The sequence below is a fragment of the Bubalus kerabau genome, chromosome 1, assembly GCF_029407905.1.
Source record: "Bubalus kerabau isolate K-KA32 ecotype Philippines breed swamp buffalo chromosome 1, PCC_UOA_SB_1v2, whole genome shotgun sequence".
Lineage (NCBI taxonomy): Eukaryota > Metazoa > Chordata > Mammalia > Artiodactyla > Bovidae > Bubalus > Bubalus kerabau.
Window position 1 is genome coordinate 97,005,318 of NC_073624.1, and position 15,461 is coordinate 97,020,778.

Here is a 15,461-nt window from a genome sequence, read left to right on the forward strand (position 1 = left end):
GAATTGATGCTTTTGAACTGTGGTATTGGAGAAGACTCCTGAGCGCCCCTTGGACTGCAAGGAGATCCAACCAGTCAGTCCTAAAGGAAATCAGACCTGAATATTCATTGAAAGGACTGATGCTGAAGCTGAAGCTCCAATACTTTGGCCACCTGATGTGAAGAGCCGATTCATTGGAAAAGACCCTGATGCTAGGGAAGATTGAGGGCAGGAGGAGAAAAGGGCGACAGAGGATGAGATGGTTGGATGGCATCACCAATTCAATGGACGTGAATTTGAGCAAGCTCTGGGAGTTAGTGAAGGACAGAGAAGCCTGGTGTGCCGCAATCCGGGGTTGCAAAGAGTTGGACACGACTGAGTGACTGAAGAACAACAAATTTCTGAGTTACTTCTTTTCTTTTCTATTGAATTTTGTGTAATTTGACAAACAAGGACATCCTCATCATAACCTCAATACAACCATTAAAATCAGAAAATTAACATTAATTTTTTTAAATTTTATATTGCAGTATAGTTGATTTACAATGTCATATTATTTTCAGTTGTACAGCAACTTTATTTAGATATACAGATATATATATCTATTCTTTTTCAGATTCTTTTCCCCTATAGCTTATTACAAAGTATTTAGTAGAGTATCCTGTGCTATACAGTAGGTTCTTATTGATTACCCATTTTATATAAAGTAGTGCATATATGTTTGGAGAAGGCAATGGCACCCCACTCCAGTACTCTTGCCTGGAAAATCCCATGGATGGAGGAGCCTGGTAAACTGCAGTCCATGGGGTCGCTAAGAGTCAGACACGACTGAGCAACTTCACTTTCACTTTTCACTTTCATGCATTGGAGAAGGAAATGGCAACCCACTCCAGTGTTCTTGCCTGGAGAGTCCCAGGGACGGGGGAGCCTGGGGGCTGCCGTCTATGGGGTCGCACAGAGTCAGACACGACTGATGTGACTTAGCAGCAGCAGCAGCAGTGCATATATGTTAATTTCAACTTCCTAATTTATGCCTTCTCCTACCTTTCCTCTTTGGTAACCATAAGTTTATTTTCTAAGTCTGTGAGTCTATTTCTGTTTTGTAAGTAAATTTATTTGGATAATTTTTAAGATTACATGTACAAGTGATACATATGATATTTGTTTTTGTCCGACACTTCACTTAGTGTGATAATCTCTAGGTCCATCCATGTTGCTGCAATTGGCATTGTTTTGTTCTTTTTTATGGCTTAGTAGCATTCCACTGTATATACATACCACATCTTTATCCATTCATCTGTCAGTGGACATTTAGGTTGCTTTCTTGTCTTGGCGATTGTAAATCGTGCTACAGTGAACACCGGGATGCATGTATCTTTTCAAAGTATGTTTTTCTCTGAATATATGCCCAGGAGTGGGATTGTTGGATCATATGGTAGCTCTATTTTCAGTTTTTTAAGGAACCTCCACACTGTTCTGCATAGTGGTGATACCAATTTTCATTCCCACCAACAGCCTAGGAGGGGTCCCTAGAAAATGAACATTTGATGTATTATTAATATCTTATTACCATCTAAACCACAGGTCTCATTTATTTTATTTCATTGATTTGTTTTAATTTTTAAACACTTTCATACAATCTTGAAGGTTACTTTCCATTTGCAGTTATTATGAAATGTCAGCTATCTTACACACAATAGTTTATACCTCCCACTACCCAACCCCAATATTGCTCCCCCCACCACTGGTAACTACCAGTTTGTTCTCTGTATCTGTGAGTAGCATAGGACCTATTTAAATGTTGCTGGTTGTCCCAGTAATGTCCTCTATGACAAAGGGATCCAGTCCAAGATTCTGCAGATCATTTAGTTGTCATAGTTCCTCAGTCTTTCCTTGATTTTTATGGCATTTTCACTTTTGAGGATTACAGACCAGTTGTGCAGAATGTTCCTTGTAATCAGATTAAGTTTCTTTTTTTTTTTTTTGTCAGGAATATCAAGAAGTGACACTATACTCTTCATATTCACATTCTATCAGGTGGGACAAAATTCAAGTTGGCCCACTTTTGTGATGTTAACTTTGATCACTGATTAATGTGGTGTCCATCAGATTTCTCGGTTGGGGATTTACTCTTTTTCCTCTTTGTAATGAATAAATATTTTGTGACAAGTTACTTCGAGGCTATGTAAATATCATATTCCTCATCAAACTTTTACCAATTAGTTTTCACATTCATTGATGTTTCTTGGCTGAGTTCTTTATTCCTGTAACGGTTGCCAAATAGTGATTTTCTAGTTCAATCATTCTTTCTCTGGTCATTAGCTGCTATTCTGCTGGAAGGAAAATAGCTGAGTTTCTTACTTCCTCATTTATTTATTCATTTATTTATATCGCTATGGAGTCATGATTTTCTATTTAGCCAATGAATGATAATCCTGTTGCTATAATTATTTGTTATTATTATGATGATTATTATAATTATAATCCTTTATAGTGCTTTTCTTTTGCATTAAACTTGGTTAGTCTGAGACAGTTTGACAGTAAGGGGATTAAGCCGCCCTTTTGGTTAGCCTGTGTATTCTTCTGACACGTCTCCATCATTCTTTGAGCGCTTTTTTAGTTTCTGGCACAGCAATGCATTTCGGCTCATCGTGTACTCTCTCTACCCCAGCCCTGGTATCAGCCATTTCTTCAAGGACTTTTGTCCTCTTAATGACTTAGAAACAAAGATACAGACTGTAGGTACTCTCATTGTTCCTAGGATGTTGCTGCTTCCAGGCCTTCCCATTGGTTAAAGGTAGAGGATGTGTGCATGTTTGTATGTATGCATCTGTGTACTTATGGATGTATGGATGTATGTTCATGCAGACAAATAACACACAATACATATTTTACAGCTAGATGTATATGTGTATATACACACATGTACACACACACACACACATATATGTGTATGTATTTTGCTGCTGTTGTTGGTGGTGGTTGTATCTGACTATTTGTGACCCCATGGACTGTAGCCCATCAGGCTCCTCTGTCCATGGGATTTCCCAGGCAAGAATATTAGAGTGGGTTGCCATGCTCTTCTCCAGGGGATCTTTCCAACTCAGGGATCAAATCTGTGTCTCCTACATTGGCAGACAGATTCTTTACCACTAAGCCACCAGGGAAGCCTATGTGTGTGTGTGTATATATATATATATATATAATTTGTCAGTGTTACCTCCAACTCCAGTTTGGCTCCACAGAATACAGGCTCAGTCGCCCTGCAGCAGGGAGGTCCCTCCTTACCCTCCTTGGGCTCTGACACCCCATCTGGGCCACTACTTCCTCCTCCACACTTGTCCCTTGGGCAGACACGCTCATCTCACTCCACTTCCAAAATCTTGTTCAGCTTTCCAGCAATCCCCATCCCCAGCCCATGCAGATGTCTATCTTGCTGGGTTCTATCTATGGGCTTTTGTGCTGAATTACTGGGAAGGAAGGCAGGAGTGCAAGCAAGTTGGAAGAAAGACAATATGAAGCAATTACTCTGTCATTGGTATATCTATTGATCCATCATTTATAGCTTGGTTTTGCTTTGTGATCCAATCTGAGAATCTTTTGCTTTCAGTCCATAAATTTGTGTTATTTTATTTATTCATATGAAAGGTGTGTTAGGTACTAGTTTTATCTTCTTAATACTGTCTTCTTGTTTTAACAATTTTTATTATCATGTTTTGCTATATTATTTGTGCTTCTTTTTCCTCTTTTATGTGTATCTCTTCTGGTAATAGAAAAGATTTATAGTTTGTTTATTGTCCTTTTGATTATCTTTATAACCATAGCTTCAAATAATATACTCAGTGCTTTATTATTTAGAGTTGACTCCCTCTACTAGCAATCATTCATATAGTATACTTTCTGGTTTATATGTATATAGAATGGAATATTAGTCATAAAAAGAATAAAATAGCAGCAACATAGATGGACCTAGAGTATGTCATACCAAGTAAGTCAGAGAAAAAGTAGTACAGTAAGTACATATGAACCTTCAAATTGCAAACTTTCAAAGATTAGAATGTGCATCACATGTCCAATCACGTAAAGCGTGAGTTAAATTGCAGATTGCCCTCTGTCCCCTATGGCTGATGATCATTCCACTCTACCATCTCCCACCTTCTCTCCCTCCTTCAATCAGTAACTCTTCTTACCTGTTCAGTTGATGCCCGTCTCTGTATGCCAGCTATTGTACTGTACGACTGTACTTTTCAAGGTACTGTACTGTAAGATTAAAAATGTTTTTTGTGTTTTTTATTATTTGTGTGAAAAGTATTATAAACCCATTACAGTACAGTAGTATATAGCTAGTTGTGTTAGTTGAGTATCTGCTGCTACTGCTAAGTCACTTCAGTCGTGTCCAACTCTGTGTGACCCCATAGATGGCAGCCCACCAGGCTCCCCCATCCCTGGGATTCTCCAGGCAAGAACACTGGAGTGGGTTGCCAATTCCTTCTCCAATGCATGAAAGTGAAAAGAGAAAGGGAAGTCGCTCAGTCGTGTCTGACTCTTAGCGACCCCATGGACTGCAGCCCACCAGGCTCCTCCATCCATGGGATTTTCCAGGCTGGAAAATCCTGGATGGGGTGCCATTGCCTTCTCCAAGTTGAGTACCTAGGCTAACTTAATTGGATTTATGAACAAATTGGAACAGAACTTGTTTTCATGTAGGGGACTTACTGTATATGATATCACTTTTATGTGGAATCCAAAAAAATAATACTAATGAATCCATATACAAAACAGAAACAGGCTCACAGACATAGAAAACAAACTTATGGTTACCAAGGGAAAAGGGCAGGAGGGAAGGGGTAAACGAGGATATGGGATTAACAGATATACACTAGTACATACACTACTATACATAAAATAGATAAGCATTAAGAATTTATTCTATGGCACAGGGAATTATATTCAATATCTTGTGATAATCGATAATGGAGAATAAATAATCTGAATATATATGTATAATTGAATCACTTTGCTGTACACCTGCAACTAACACAATATTGCAAATTAACTAAACATCAGTTTAAAAAACCCCTGCATGGATCACAGCCTTGTTGTGGTGCAGGGGCCTGTGTAACGCAATAAAGCTCTGAGCCATGCTGTGCAGGGCCACTCAAGATGGACGGGTCATAGTGAAGGGTTCTGACAAAACGTGTCCACTGGAGGAGGGAATGGAAAAGCACTCCAGCATTCTTACCGTGAGAACTCCATGAACTGTACGAAAAGGCAAAAAGATATGACACCAGGAGATGAGCCCCCCAGGTTAGAAGGTGTCACATCACTGACTCAGTGAATGTGAATCTGAGCAAACTCTGGGAGATGGTGAAGGACAGGGGAGTGTGGCGTGCTGCAGTCCATGGGGTTGCAGAATCAGACACAACTTAGCGACAGAACAACTATTTAAAAAAGTGTATTTTCTCTTTTCTCTCTTCCTCTTCACCAACTGATTTTCATGAGTCATACTATTATTATTAATTTTCTTACTAATTTCCTTTATGTATTTATTCTTTGATTTAAAAATAATTTTTGATACTCCAACTATAGAAGTTGTATATCTGCCTACTCATATTTACTCTGCTCTCTCTTCTATCTCTATCATTCCTATTCTGATCTTTCATTACATTCTCATGGTTTTTAACATTTGTAGCTTAGTTGCTAAGTCATGTCCAACTCTTTGCGGCCCCACGGACTATAACCCACCAGGCTCCTCTGTCCATGAGATTCTCTAGGCAAGAATACTAGAGTGGGTTCCTGAAGCAGTTTTAGCTTTTGTCTTGCATTACAGTGGATTCAACACTCACAACCAATCCTTTTATCTAGTTTTTTCCATTTAATCTCTCAGTTGGCTAGAATTTATTGCCTGATGCTTTTTTGGAAGGCGTTCACAGGATTGAAATTCCCTGAATTCTTGCATGCTAGAATATTTGTCTGTGGCCTTTAGCCAGGTAAAATGGTTTGATGAAGTACAAAATGCTCAGATCTCACTTTTCTTCTCCTGGAGGACTTTGAAGGGATTTCTCCACTGTCTTTTGTTGTTGAAGTCTGGAAGGAGACTGTGTGTGTGTGTGTGAAAAGTGAAAGCGTTAGTTGCTCAGTCATGTCCGACTCTTTGCGACCCCATGGACTGTAGCCTGTCAGGCTCCTCATTTTTCCAGGCAAGAATACTGGAGTGGGCTGCCATTTCCTTCTCCAGGGGATCTTCCCAACCCAGGAATCAAACCCAGGTCTCCCACATTGCAGGCAGATTCTTTACCATCTAAGCCACCAGGAAAGCCCATATTTGTGTGTGTGTATTTCTGTTTTCTTACCTCAGTGGGTATGTTGAATGCCCAGTGATTCTTCATTTTTGAAGGTAAGGAATTTTACTAGGCCAGTCTCAGCATTGATCATTTTGAATCAGTTTTTCCTTTCAATCTATAACTTCAAGTTTTAGATGTTATTTATTTAGTATTTTATTTTTGGCTGTGCTGGGTCTTCATTGCTGTGTGTGGTCTTTCTTCAGTTGCGGTAAGCAGGGGCTACTCTCTAGCCGAAGTACGCGGACTTCTCACTAGGTGGCTTCTCTTGTTGCAGAGCACAGGCTGTAGATCTCAGGCCCAATAGTTGGGGTGCCCAGGCTTACTTGCTCTGAGGCATGCGGGATCTTCTCCAGCCAGGGATCCAATCCGTGTACCCTGCATTGGCAGATGGATTCTTAACCACTGGACCACCAGCGAAGTCCAAGTTTTTAATTTAAATTTTAAATTATGGCAAAATACCTGTAACACAGAATTTACCAAGGGGACAAAGAATGCCACCTGCCAAATCAGCAAAGGATGCTGCGGCCATCAAACCTTCAGCCATTACAGAAGCCTCGGCTCAATGGTGAGCCTCAAGGGAACCCTGGATGCAGACAAATAGGTGCCTGCCACCAAGCCTTCAGTCCTTGCAGCTATCCCCAACAGAGCGCCCAGGCTGGATTCTGGATGAGCAAGAGCAGGACACTGGTCCTAGAGAGTTAAGGTGCATATCAAAGAAATTATTTCAATGAGTCCAGACTCTTCCATCTTCCTATTCATAAAAAAGTACTAAATTCATTAACTTGAGATGTCTGGTTTTCTCTAATTAACAATAATTTTTTGTTGTTCTGTTTTTTTTTTTTTGCAAACATTCCTGTGTATCCTGGCTCATTCCTTACCTCTTTGGAACAGCCCCTCAGAGCTATCTGAGAGGCTGACTTACAGGCCTAGATACTCAGCAAGTACACTAAATAAAACATAATGCTCTAATTTTAGGTTGCACTTTTTTTTCAGTGGACACCATCTAAATAATTTTTAAGTGTATAGTCCAATGGTGTGAAGTATATTCATGTTGTATAGCCCATCTCCAGCACCTTCTTATCTTGCAAAACTGTAACCCTTAAACAACTCCCTGTTTCCCCCTCCTTCCAGCAAGATTCACATTTTCTTTATTTTTTAAGAAACACTGTCTTCAATTATGTTTTTCTTTTCTAGGCGTTCAGTTCTTTTATTCAGGAGCAGTCATTATACACAAGGTGGATCTAGTTATAAATAAAGTGCCCTTGATTATGCTCCTCTGAATATATCATGCACTTCAGAGAAGCTGTCCTCTGCCAGGTCTGCCCGTGATTAAGGGATACTGTCAGCGTCTTCCCTCAATATGGTTCCAGGTTCACTGGGCTTGGCAGAAGTTTGTCATAGAAAGTGTTATTTGGGGCTGCTGCTGCTAAGTCGCTTCAGTCGTGTCTGACTCTGTGCGACCCTGTAGACGGCAGCCCACCAGGCTCCGTCATCCCTGGGATTCTCCAGGCAAGAACACTGGAGTGGGTTGCCATTTCCTTCTCCAAGGCAAGAAAGTGAAGTCGCTCAGTCGTGTCTGACTCTCAGGGACCCCATGGACTGCAGCCTACCAGGCTCCTCCGTCCATGGGATTCTCCAGGCAAGAGTACTGGAGTGGGGTGCCATTGCCTTCTCCAGTTATTTGGGGTTAGTACTTTCTATTTTCATCCACAATGGGATTTACACATCTGCTTTTATTTTTCTTGTTGTAATCATTTCAACTGACTTCAGAGATAAGAGGCTGGTAGATGTATCTTTGCTCTTGCACCTTACATTTGGATTTGTGTTACTGAGTGGGTCCCTGCCCCGCCCCCCCCCCCCCCCCCCCACTGCTGCCCTGTTCATGTCTGAACATCAAACTTCCATAACACCGGGTAAACAATGGCACACCCAGAAATAAGTCTATATGTTAAAACATATTTATTTATGTGACTGTGTCAGGTCTTAGATGCAGCATGTGGGATCTTTTCCTTTTTTTAGTTGCGGCATGCAAACTTATTGTGGTATGTGGATCTAGTTCCCCGACCAGGGACTGAACTCGGGCCTCTTGTGTTGAGAGTGCTGAGTTTTAGCCACTGGACCACCAGGGCAGTCCTGAAATAAGCCTATTTTAATTTTCTTTTTTTTGTGTGTGTGATCATTTTCATGAAATTTAGGGTGGAAATTGTTGTTGGCCAAAATCTTGACTTCCTTTACTCACAGAAGCCAAATAAAAAATATGGAGACAGAGTTTGGAGGAAATAGAACGGTGGTTTCAATTCTCAGCCAGTGGAGAGGGGCACACAGTGGGCTCATGCCTAAAGAACTGTGCCCCCTTTCCCATGAGGAGCCTAGGGGCTTCTGTAAGATGAGGCTTGTGGTCAGGAGTTGATGAGGAGGTGTTTAGGATCTTGATTTCTTCCTGTTGCATTGTCCCAAAGACAGTCATGCGCTGGTGCCAATAACCCAGTAACTGAGTCTGGCAGTTTGGTGGCTCTGATACGTAACTACAAGGGGAAGGGTGTTGTAAGAGTAAACACCGGACACAGGATGTATTTAGCATAGAGTCAAAGGAAAATAGGTGTGAAGTGGAACTCCTACAGAATTAGGGGGCAGAAAAGCAAACTGAGTTATAGACATATGGGGTTAGGAGCAGTTAAAGTAAAAACGGCTTCCCTGATAGCTCAGTTGGTAAAGAATCTGCCTGCAATGCAGGAGACCCTGGTTTGATCCCTAGGTTGGGAAGTTCCCCTGGAGAAGGGAAAGGCTACCCATTCCAGTATTCTGGCCTGGAGAATTCCATGGGCTGTATGAGCCTGGAGAATTTCAAGGACTGGATGGTCCATGGGGTTGCCAAGAGTCACACACGACTGAGTGCCTTTCAGTGAAAGTAAAAAAAGTAGGAGTGTTCAGGTCTGCTCACTGATGTCTTTATTCTCTTTGTTCTCAGGAAAAGGAAAGAGAAAAACTCATTCTTCTTTTTTCCTTTTTCACTGCGACACATGTGGGATCTTTTATTTAAGTTGTGGCATACGAACTCTTAGTTGTGGTATAAGAATCTAGCTGCCTGACCAAGGACTGAACTTGGGCCTCCTGCATTGAGAGTGTGGAGTTCTAGCCACTAGTCCACCAGGGAAGTCCTGAAAGAAGCCTATTTTTAATTAAATAATTATTTTTTGGTCATTTCATGAAATTTAGGGTGGGAAGGGAGGTAGAAAGTCGCGCTTAGCCTTCCTTTTGGACACAGATGTGTTTGTATCTACTTTGAGGGGTTTGTCTCCAGACTCTCTATGTATGCACTGCCCCTTCAGTTCAGTTCAGTTCAGTCCAGTCCAGCCACTCAGTCGTGTCTGACTCTTTGCGATCCCATGGACTGCAGCATGCCAGGCTTCCCTGTCCATCACCTGCTCCCTGAGCTTGCTCAAACTCATGTCCATCGAGTCGGTGATGCCATCCAACTATCTCACCCTCTGTCGCCCCTTTTTCCTCCTGCCCTCAATCTTTCCCAGCGTCAGGGTCTTTTCAAATGAGTTGGCTCTTCACATCAGGTGGCCAAAGAATTGGAGCTTCAGCTTCAGCATCAGTCCTTTCAATGAATATTCAGGACTGATTTCCTTTAGGACTGACTGGTTGGATCTCCTTGCAGTCCAAGGGGCACTCAGGAGTCTTCTCCAATACCACAGTTCCAAAGCATCAATTCTTCGGTGCTCAGCTTTCTTTATGATCCAACTCTCACATCCATATATGACTACTGGAAAAACCATAGCTTTGACTAGAAGGTCGTTTGTTGGCAAAGTAATGTCTCTGCTTTTTAATATGCACTGCACCCTGCCCCCACCCAAAGTAATGCTCAAGTGTACAGATCCATACCACAAGGAGGAGTGGTCTGCTTCTTTTTTCTTAGATAACCCTCCCTAGGTATCCTCAGGGGATTGGTTCCAGGACAGCCTCCCCCTTACCCCCTACCAACTTGAATTCTCAAGTCTCTTGGATGAAATTGCCTAGTATCTGCATATAACCTATGCAATCTTCTCATATACTTTAAATCATCTCTAGATTACTTGTAATATCTCATACAATGTAAATGTTATGTAAATAGCTGTATATACAATGTAAATGCTATGTAGATGATTATATATGTAACATTAAAAGCTATATAAATAGTTGCTAGGGCAGGGCAAATTCAAGTTTTGCTTTTTGGAACCTCCTGGAATTTTTTTCTGAATATTTTCAATTTGTGGTCAATATGATCTCGGGCAACCTCGGCCTGTACCAACTTGGAGTAGGGCTTGGGTTACCAGCCAGAGATTGAGGCTGGGTCACTGTGGTGAAAATACCAGATCCTAACCATAAGACCAGCGTCAGTGACAAGGGCCCTGGCCCTTTGACTTTGCAGAAAAGAGTTTCCACAAAGATGGAAAGTAGCGAAGCAAGTAAAGTATTTATTAAGTGAGAAAAAGAATATAGTATATGTGGATAGACACATGGGCACGACTCATGGAGAGTCCCTGAGTCGTGCCCTCATGGCAGTTTGAATCACTTATATGGGGCATTTCTTCTGGTTTTCCTTTGACCAATCATTTTGATTTGCCTGGTTCTCAGTCCATATTTGGTATATCTCAGGATTCTTCCATGTGTGCACATGCATCTTTTAGCCTAGATGGATTCTACTGAAGAGGCCTGTGGTTAGAACGTCCGTTGGCATCACTTCCCCTTTGACCTCCAGGAGTCTTTCTGCACATGTGTGGTCAGGGAGGTCTCCAGACTTTGAGAATCAGAAACATGTGGTCTGGGCAGGGCCCAGCCTCCTCCCTTAATTGTCCTGCTGTTCTCGTCTTGCAGTTTCAATCCACTGGATGAAATAAATCTCCAGTCATTTACCTGGGGAAGGGCCCCATCTACCTCCTGCCTCAAACTGAATCCACAGATGTGGGACCTGTAGAGAGGGAAGGAAGACTAAAGTCTGTCTAGGTCTTTTGGACTGCTACTGCCATTGTCTTCGGGGAGGAAAAAGATTTTATACCAGCTGGGATTTCCTCTGAAACTGTCTGGGGAAGCTGCTCCCCTTTCCTTAGGCTTTGCCATGATTTCTGTGCCTGTAAGGGCACCGATGTTTGGATGAGAGATGGTTGGTCTGCCCTCTTTTGAGGGGGGAGGATCTGGGTTGCGTTGGGGTGCTGGATGGCAGGCATCACAGGAGCCTGGGTGGGTACTGTCAGTGGGGGAATGGAGAAGTGTTGTGTGCAGGTATGAGCCTGAACCGCAGGAATCCCCTTCTTTTAATATACGGAAAGAAGCATCTGTTACCTGTTGCATATTAGGGATACTGAAATGACTTTCACATAAACCTGCATCTTCACCTCTCTGGTGAAGAGGTAGTACAACGGCAAAAAACATGTTCTGAGAATAGAGAGGTGTAACATGAGTCCTGACAGTGTTCTCTTTTTTTTGTAATGCAAGTGAAACTGAGGGCAGTCATCAGATAAGATCCCTTAAACTTGTTTAATCAGTAATGTCCTATAACCTATAACCTGCCTTCACTGACTAAGTTTGATTTAATTATTTTGAAAATTGCATACCCTCTTGGTTTCACGTAGCCTAGATAATACATCAGAAGGCTCCTTTCTTCCTCCTATAGATAATACCTATGACAGATGGGTTGCTATAGTAATGATTGCTTAAGTTGTTTTTCAGGAACTGGGAGTCAGCTCTTGTCCAGTTTGAGCTGGCTAAGGGGAACCCAGGTCATGGGGACCCTGACCCTCAAACTAGGTCCATGTAAGTGTCCGATGAATGACCTTTTGATGTCAGAGGGCCCAAAACTCCATCCTCAGATCATGCTAACATAAATATTTTCTGAACATGCATTCCATGAAGAAGCATGTAACTCAGACATGTCTGCACAGAACACAGATTACCTCATCTTTTTCCTACCTCCTAATACTTTTGCCCACACCTCAGACAGCCCTGCTTCTCTAAATATTCCACGCCCCCTGTCTTCAGGGAGGCAGATCTGAGATCTGTTCTCCTCACTTGGCTGTCTTGTGAATGAACCCTTTCTATGCTGCAAATCTCTTGGTGTCTCAGCATTTGGCTTGCTGCACGTTGGGCAAAGGAGTCTGATTCCTAGTTCAGTAACACAAGTGCCTAACTTACTCTTTGATTGTCAGGACGTCCTCTTGAGAGAGGCATCCACTTCAAAGATTGCTATCTTGAAAAAAAAGAAAAGATGACTATTTTGAATAAACACAGTTACCAGCCACAGGACTAGGTGAAGAACCAGGCCACCTCTCCACCCACCACCAATGGCTCCTTTATTTTAGAGATCTTGGCTGGTCTTGATAAATGGCCTTTAGGATCATTGCTTTTTCTTTACCCATACTTTATTTTTTTAGTTAAAAAAACTTTTAAATTCATTTTGACTGCGCTGGGTCTTTGTGGCTGTGCGGGCTTTTCTTTAGTTGTGGCGGGGGCGGGGCCTGCTCTCTAGTTGTGGCACATGGGCTTCTCATTGCGGTGGCTTCTCTTGTTGTAGAGTGAGGGCTCTAGGGCACTCAGGCTTCAGTAGTTGAGGCTCCTGGGCTCTAGAGCACAGGCTCAGTAGTTGTGGTGCATGGGATCCAGTAGATCCCACCAAGATCCTGGGATCTTCAAGGATCAGGGATCAAATGCATGTTTCCTGCACTGGCAGGCAAACTCTTCACCACTGAGCCACCAGGAAAGCCCTTTCTTCCCATACTTTAAATTCTTGCCCTTTTGTTTTAAATTCACCAATAAAGAGTGAGCCCTTGAAACCCTAGGCCTACACCCTAATTTCAATAAAAGCAAAACCCTAGGCCTGACTTTTCCACCCTGCTGCCATGAATATGTTGTGTGGTCCCAGCTGGGGCATGTAGTTTTCAGTTCTGAAGATAGTACATTTCCCCCCAAAGGTTTCCAGACAGTTATTGCTGAAGGACAGCAAGGGCTCATCCAGCCACAGCATTCGCCATCGATAGACTCAGTTCAGTTCAGTTCAGTTGCTCAGTCGTGTCCAACTCTTTGCGACCGACCAGCATAAAACAACAGGATGGAGACACTGACTTCACAGGATAAGAATGGAGAGGTGGGCGGGAGTGGTGAATTCATTCAACATTCAACTAACATTTATCGAGTGCCTGTACATTCTAGGCATTGTTTTAGGCCCTGTGGATACAACAGTGAAAATAACAGAAATCCCTGCCCTCAGGATGCTTCAGTTCCAGTGAAGGAAACAGACAAATAAGTAAATTATACAGTATGTTGGATAGTGAGAAATGCTAGAGGAGGAATTTGAGAGATCTGCCATACAAGCTAATGCCAATAGTTAACAATATGGTGTCGTGCACTTAAAAACTTGTTAAGAGGGTAGATCTCATGCTAAGATGCTAAGTGTCTTTAACACACACACACAGCAAGGAGACACAAGAAATCTTTTGGAGGTGATGGATATGTTAATTATATTAATTACAGTAGTGGTATCATGGGTCTTGTGTCTACGTACAAACTCACCAAAATGTATATATGAAATATGTGCAATTTTTTGTATCTTAACTACACCTCAAAAACCTGAAAAAAAAAAGAAATGCTAAAGATAAAAATAAAGTAGGGATTATGTGGGGGCAAGTTGCAATTTTAGACGCACTAGCCAGGAAATGCCCCTCTGGAAAAGTGACATTTGAACAAAGATTTGATGGCAGTAAGGGGGTGAATCATTCGATTACATGTTGATGTTAATATATATCTTTTGCAAGTATTTAAACTCTGAATAAAAAATTCTAGATGCCAGCTTTAACATATGTGAAGGGGTTTTAAAAGCTTCATATAAAAATTCTTTTAACAAATTGTAAGAAAGAGAAATTAAAACAATCCAATATACAATAGAATCAAACAGAACAAAATACTTAAGGATAAATTTAACCTAGGAGGTGAAAAATCTGTGTGGTGAAAATTCAGGACATATATATAAATATGTGTTATATAAATATTACTTATTATGCTGTTCTGCTGTTAATCTCTAAATCACGTCCAACTTTTTGTGACCCCATGGACTGTAGCCTGCCAGGCTCTTCTGTCCATGGAGTTTCCCAGACAAGCATACTGGAGTGGGTTGCCATTTCCTTCTTCAGGGGACTTTCCTGACCCAGGAATTGAACCCGTATCTCCTGCTTGGCAGGTGGATTCTTTACCACTGAGCCATTATTTATTATAATGCCAAATTTATAAATTATATATTTTATATATTTTTAATATTATATATATTTATAAATTATATATTTAATTTTATATATTATAAAATTTATATATTATAAAGCCAAATTTATTATTATTTAATATAAACCCCATTATTTATTATATGGCTATTATATTGTTATATTATATGAATATTATTCAGCCATGAGAAAAAAAGGAATACTGCCGTTTGTGTCAGCTTGGATAGCTCTTGAGGGCATTAAGCTATGAAATAAATCTGACAGAGAAAGACAAATTCAGTGTGATCTCATGTGGGGAATCTAAAACGAAACCGCACAAAACAAGGCAGACTGTGGCTATCAGGGTCTGGGAGGTGGGAGAAATAGCGACGGTGGTCGCAGGATCGGAATGTTTGGGTGGGAGATGAGTAGCCTGGTGGGTGGATGAATCTGAGAATGGTGTTGTGTGTTAGTTTCTTAGGGCGGCCATAATAAAATACCATAAACTGGATGACTTAAACTGATGACAATAAACCGTGGAAAATTCTGAAAGAGATGGGAATACCAGACCACCTGTCCTGCCTCTTGAGAAACCTGTATGCAGGTCAGGAAGCAACAGTTAGAACTGGACATGGAACAACAGACTGGTTCCAAATAGGAAAAGGAGTACGTCAAGGCTGTATATTGTCACCCTGCTTATTGAACTTCTATGCAGAGTACATCATGAGAAATGCTGGGCTGGAAGAAGCACAAGCTGGAATCAAGATTGCTGGGAGAAATATCAATCACCTCAGATATGCAGATGACACCACCCTTATGGCAGAAAGTGAAGAGGAACTCAAAAGCCTCTTGATGAAAGTGAAAGAGGAGAGCGAAAAAGTTGGCTTAAAACTCAACATTCAGAAAACGA